This window comes from Neltuma alba, unplaced genomic scaffold (assembly GCF_004799145.2).
Source record: "Neltuma alba isolate B1F8T4 unplaced genomic scaffold, ASM479914v2 tig00013005_pilon, whole genome shotgun sequence".
NCBI lineage: Eukaryota > Viridiplantae > Streptophyta > Magnoliopsida > Fabales > Fabaceae > Neltuma > Neltuma alba.
The window spans coordinates 9957-16446 of NW_021637354.1; the positions used below are offsets into that span (position 1 = coordinate 9957).

At 34.5% G+C, this 6490-nt stretch overlaps 1 pseudogene; it reads right to left on the minus strand.

Annotated features, from left to right (window-relative positions):
* Positions 1 to 5395: 5395 nt before the first annotated feature.
* LOC114733479 (short-chain dehydrogenase reductase 2a-like) lies at positions 5396 to 6253 on the minus strand (annotated as a pseudogene).
* Between the last annotated feature and the right edge of the window lie 237 nt (positions 6254 to 6490).

Below are 6490 nucleotides of genomic sequence, written 5' to 3' on the forward strand. Positions count from 1 at the left end.
TGCAAAGGTTCTAAAAGGGCAAGTGAAAGTTATTTTTCTTGGTCCTCCAGCGCTATAGGAACCTGTAAGTAGCCACTAAATCCATCCAAGAAACAATAGTGAGATTTACAAGCTAATCTTTCCAACATTTGGTCAATAAAAAGGAGGGGAAAATGATCTTTTCTTATAGAGTCATTTAATTTTTCAATAATCAATACAGACCCTCCAAGAATTTTAGAACCTAGTTGGAATTAACTCATCTTTCTCATTCTTTATAACTGTGATGCCACTTTTTTTAGGAGCAACTTGGACAGGTAAAACCCATTCATTATCACTAATTAGAAAAATAATACCAACACTTAATAGTTTGGTTCACATCCTGAAAAATTTCATTTGGACATAGAGAGTTAAAAATTTAGGATGAGGACTAATATAGAAAGTAGATAGAGGGATGAAAAATTTTTTAACGTAAAACCCCAATAGGGTCCAAGCGGACATTTTTGGGTTTATCATTCTAAGAAGGGCAAAATAGAAAAATTTGAGGAAAAAATCTAGAAAATTCCTAGAAAATGATAAAAAGGTAAATTAGGGGTTTTGGAAGCTCAGTTAAAGCCTGAAAGGTGGAATTATTTTGAAAATAACTTGTTATGGAATTTCTTGTAAATGGGGGTTTTTTGGGAAAATAGTAGAAAATCATAGGAAAGTAATTATTTTAAATAGTTAGAAGCCTCAATAATTCTAAAAAAAAAGATTAATTATCTAAATATTTTTTTGAATTTATAAAATTGGTTTTAGGCCTTGAAAGCATATGAACTAATTTTAGAAAATTTATTTCCCACAGTCTTACTAACAAAGGCTTATTTAGGGAAAATTCAAAATAAATAGTTAGAAGTGGAGAAAAATTCTAAAAATTTCTAGATCAAGTCCTTATATTAAAAGGGATTTTTCATGAAGAGAAATGAATTTTCAGAGGCCTAAAAAAATAATAGAATGTTACAAGTGAATAGTAACTGATAAAATTTCAAAATGGTTTGAGATTGTGATTTGGTTTGTGGGCCATCTTTTTGGGCCATCTTAAACCATAAGTAGGCCCCACATTGGGCCTGGAGAAGGCCTAATTTTATGCAAGGTCTGGACCCTTTATTAAATTGGGATTTAATCCAATTTTTACATAAATATCTTGGAATATTCTAGAAATTAGACATTTGGCTTGATCTGTACTTATTCCACACTTGATGGCAGCCAAGTGCCCCTCTTAGATGGCACTTTCCATGTCCAATTGAGAGGGGGAGGGTATAAATACCCTTTATTTTGCAAGGTCTGGACCCTTTAATCCAATTATGCAAGGTCTGGACCCTTTATTTTGCCTATAAATACCCCCTTAAGATACCCTAAAATAGGTAGAAAATTGGCAAAAGAAGGGGAGGTTCTGTCAAAACGTTTTCTTGAGCTTTAAACCTGAACTTGTTGAGTGCTTTTGGACAAGGAATCATCAAGCTTTAATTAAGGATTCACCAAGGTATGTTTGAGTTTTTGTTTGGTTAAGATTAAAGCTTGTTTTAGTTAGAAAATTGAATTATTGTTGGAGGTGTTTTGCTGCCATAAATTTGGTGCATATGAGTATGAATTAGGGAAGGATAGAAGCCTTGAAAATGAGTTGGAATTATCATATTTAAGTGGTATTTGGATTGATTTTTGAAAGAAAATCAAAGTAGGGTTCATTATGTTATAATTCGGCCAATGGAAGTTCTTGAGGTAGGAGATTGTTTTGATGTGTTTTGATGGTTCCAATGGATTTAAAAGGTACTTCTATGTAGGGAAATATGAAAAGAAAATGCTTAAAATAATTAGAATCAAAAAATGAAATTTTTGGAAAAATATAAACCCCTTTTCGGCCAAGGCTAGTTCAGAAGGAAAGAGTTTGATTTTCATAAACCTGAATTGATATTTGAATTCTACATGAAAAATTATATAGGAATAAACCAAGAGATTATTGGAATCAAAGGAGGATTAATTATGTTAAAAATCAAAGAAAAAGAAGGAATTAGGAAAGTTTAAGGTTAATTATTGTATTGAAGTTGAATGATTGTTAATGTGGCTTAGAATTACACTTGAATTGATAGGTTTTATGGAGGAAATTCAAGGAAAGCATAACTCCCTTAAGGAGGCCAAATTGCTTCAAGGGTTAAGAGGTAGTATTGAATTATAATTTGATTGTTTATCTTGCTTATTTAATATGGTTATGTTGATTGCTTGAATTGAGGAATTTGTATTGTCGTAATTGTTGATTTTATGACTCTTGATATGCTCTAGCCAAATGCATAATAATATGCCAATGCGAAAGTGTGATTGTTTCCTCTCTTGATATGGTGCATAAAATGATTTTATATGACTTAAGGATGTCTTGAAGTTTTATGACGTATCACATTATGCATTACTTGATTAATATGATGGTTATAGTTCATTGCTACTGATATTTCTACGAAATCTCATTCTCTCCTATGTTAAATTATGTATCAAATAGGGAATGGATCAAGCATGGACAAGGGCAAGGAGGTAATATGGGCTAAGGAAGCTTTAGGAATTTATGATATTATGTAAAGCTTATGTAATATTTTGATGAACTTTAGTATAATGTAGTAATGAGTTTTGGATAATGTTGACTTGTACTTATGTATATATGATGTGCCCTTATGTTGAGAATGTTGATTATGGAATAATCAGTGGTCTGAGATCTTTTAAAGATCTTAACATGGCAAGTTAGCGATGACAATATTTCAAGGTCACAATAGATCCTGAAGAGGCTTATAATAGAGCACAGTGGCTCCCAAGGTCATAGTGGACCAAGCCTAAATGGAAGATACTAAACTGAGAGGATGATACCTCTTAAGGCATGAGCAAGGGGTTACACGTTGAGTCAAGAGGACGATGCCTCTCAGGACATAAGCATGGGATGACACGTTAAGCTGTAAGGGTGATTCCTCGTAAGGCATAATAAGGAGATGAGTAGGGATGAGTTTAAAATATAGAAACCCACTCTGGTGGTTAACTAGTATCGAGAGAGTACCTTTGATTTTTCCACGAATACCATTGTTGTCAAATTGGGCCAAAAGCTATCAGTCCTGAACAGGATGCATTTAGACAAGCTAATTGTGGAATGAAAAGGATAAAAGAAGGGACATAGACCTTTAAGGCAAAGAAAAGGATGGCTGAAGATGCTAACACACCTGCTAAAGGCAGATGTTGCCTGTGACAATGCTACTATTCTACCATAGAAACAGCTTTAGGTGAAACCTTGTATGACAAAAAGTGCTAATCACCATTATAGTGGAGTAAATTAAGTATAAGAAGAGTTTACTGTCCAAAAATGATGATCAAGTTTAAGGATAAAAAAGGATGATTGACAAGGATTGTCAATCGTATAAAGTAAACATAAAGGGTATATGGACATAAGAAGAAAGCTATTAGAAATTGTGGTTGGAGAAATTGACTACAGGAATGGGTAAAACCCCAAAAGGCAGAATAGGTAAAGTTGAATACCCTTCCAAATTTTATTAAGAGTTGGCCCGATAGTAAAGAAATTGGCCCTACCCCTAACCTTAGTTAAATTTATGATGTCTTTCATGTCTCTTAATTGAAAATGTATCAGTCAACTACCTCTCCCATTTTGGAATATAAAGATATAGAACTGCATGACAACCTCACTTTTAAGGTAAAATTGGTGAAAATCATAGGTCACGGATCAAGCAGCTACAGAATAAAATTATTCCTATGGTCAAAGTGATTTGGAGCGGCCTAACTCGGGAAGAGGCCATGTGGGAGAAGGAAGACGATATGAAAGTCAGATACCCAGAGTTACTTAAATAAGGTATGTTTTAAATTTTGAGGACGAAATTTATTTAAAGGGCCTCCCCTCTTTAAATTTAGGATAAAGGCCAATATAGAAAGTAGACAAAGGGATGAAACAACTTTTGATGTAGAACCCCGATAGGGTTCGGGTAGACATTTTCAGATTTATCGATTTAAAAAGGGCAAAACGGAAAAATTTGAGAAAAATCTAAAAAATTCTTGGAAAATGGTCAAAAGGTAAATTAGAGGTTTTGGAAGCTTATTATTATGAAAATAGGTTGTTGTGGAATTTCTCATAAATGAAGGTTTTTTGGGAAAATAATAGAAAATAAGAGGAAAGTAATTATTTTAAATAGTTAGAGGCCTCAATAATTCCAAAAAATATAAGGATTAATTATCTAAATATTTGTTTGAATTTATAAAATTGGTTTCAGGCCTTGGAAGCACAGGAATTAATTTTAGAGGATTTATTTCCCGTAGTCTTACCAATAAAGACCTATTCGGGGAAAATTCAAAATAAATAGTTAGAGGTGGGGAAAAATTCTAAACATTTTTAGATCATATCCTTATATGAAAAGGGGATTTTTCATGAAGAGAAATGAATTTTTAGAGGCCTAAAAAAATTATGAAGTGTTACAAGTGAATAGTAACTGACAAAGTTTCAAAATAGTTTGAAATTGTGATTTGGTTTGTTACCATGGCCTTACATGTTGAGGTTGCCTAATTATAAGAAGATGCATGTTGTAATGCTTTAATTATGATGCATGTTGATGTCATGGTTGATTATTCTTGCTATTGGGATTTCATTGAAATCTCACCCTCCCAAAATAATCCAACATTTTAGGGGCTGAATCATCCAAAGAAAAGCTACAGATTCAAGGCTGATTATGGTGTTAAACCATAAAAATCATTTGACTTTTGGTTATGTATATTTATGAATGTTGTGATGCTGTAACCCTAAGTAGGCTATCGACTTGGAGTCATATTTTGATTAAGTTCTCAAACGAATTTTAACATGAAATTTGGTATGCTTAAAGATCACATTCCAAGCTTCAATTTGATAGGTAGCACGTTAAAAATGGACAACTGTACGATTTTTGGAGAATTTTAAATTTAAGTTTCAAAATCTGAAAAAAGGAATTTTACCAAAATGACAGTGTTCAGTTTCCTAAAAACCTGGCACTTTCTCAAAAGGAATTGGTTCGTAAAATTATTTTTTCTTGAAAAGGATTTCAAATAGATTTTCATAGAATTTTGAGCAGCTCCATTTTGATTTTTCTAGATGGGAAAATACATCTGCCAGTCCTTGTAGTTTGACCAGATTTTAAATTAGGTCCCTATAATTTTATTTCTTTTTATTGAATCCTTATAGTTAATTTTGTTAAATTCATTGGTCCTTCCGTCAGCAAAAGTTGCAAATGTCGTTAATGAAAAGTGGTAGTGGGTGATCTGGCACTCTCTCTCTCTCTCTCTCTCTCACCCAAGTATGTGGCTCTCCCTATCATCCGTCTCTCTCATCTTTCCAAGCTAACTACGGTGAGTTCGACAGCCCCTAGATTTTCCCAACTCACAAGCTAAATTGAATCCCATATTTCCCCAACTCAGAAGCTGTGTTCTTCATGAGCCCAACCGTGGCATGCTTTGAAGCTCTATAAGCATGAGGACCCAGTCCTCCCATGACTCCAGTGGCGCTCAACGTCGATATGATGCACCCAGATTTCCTGGGTATCATCACTCTATCGCATGCTTGATTTCTAGAGCTATACCCTTCATGTTCACTCATACGACTCTGTCGAACTCGTTGGCATCGAAGTTGACAATCTTTTGTTCTCTGATTGATTCCCTAACACCTCAACATTGTTGAAGATTATGTCAAGCTAGTCGTATGTGGATTTCACTAAGTTTTCCATGTCTTCTTCGCACTGTGGAAGAAGTGGCTGATAGAAATAATGCCTCTTCAAGTAGAGATCCAAGCGCGTCTTCAATGTCGGTAATCACAACTTTCGCTCCTTCCTTCACAAACGGTCTTACCATTGCTTCGCCTATTCCTCTCACTCCTCTGATCACTATGGTCACTTTTCCTTCCAATCTATAGAAAAACACAAGATTTGTGCAGAGAGTTTTAGTTCATTCTCTTGGTTCTGTTTCATGATGCTTGAAACAGGGAAAAACAGAGCATGTATGAACAGAGAAAAGAAAAGAAAGGAATGCCTTCTAGCTGAAGAGAAAGTGTGGTCCTTTGCCATGACAAAGACACCCCGAAGATTTGGCTTAGGCACTACTTCGGCGACAATCATGGTTGACCTCTTAAGTGGAGCTTCTTGCAATTGCAATCTCACAGACACAGAGAGAGAGAAAGACGAGAGAAGATGGTAAGTACTTGGAAGTTTTACTTCAATTAAGGAGCGCCAGATTCGATCACGTGACTTTATGGAAGACACCATATTACTTCACCATTAGCATAGAGGCAAAATTTTGAACTACGTAAATGCTTGGAAGTTGGGATAACAGGCGAGGTAATAGGAGTATTAATGAGGGACTTCGTCTTTCTTTACTTAAAAGTTTTTCAATGCACTCAGACTTTTGAACTTCTAAATTTTAAAGAAACTAGCAGCTTGAGGGAGTCCTTCACTCCTTTTGGGAATTTGGGAGTGGTTAGCTT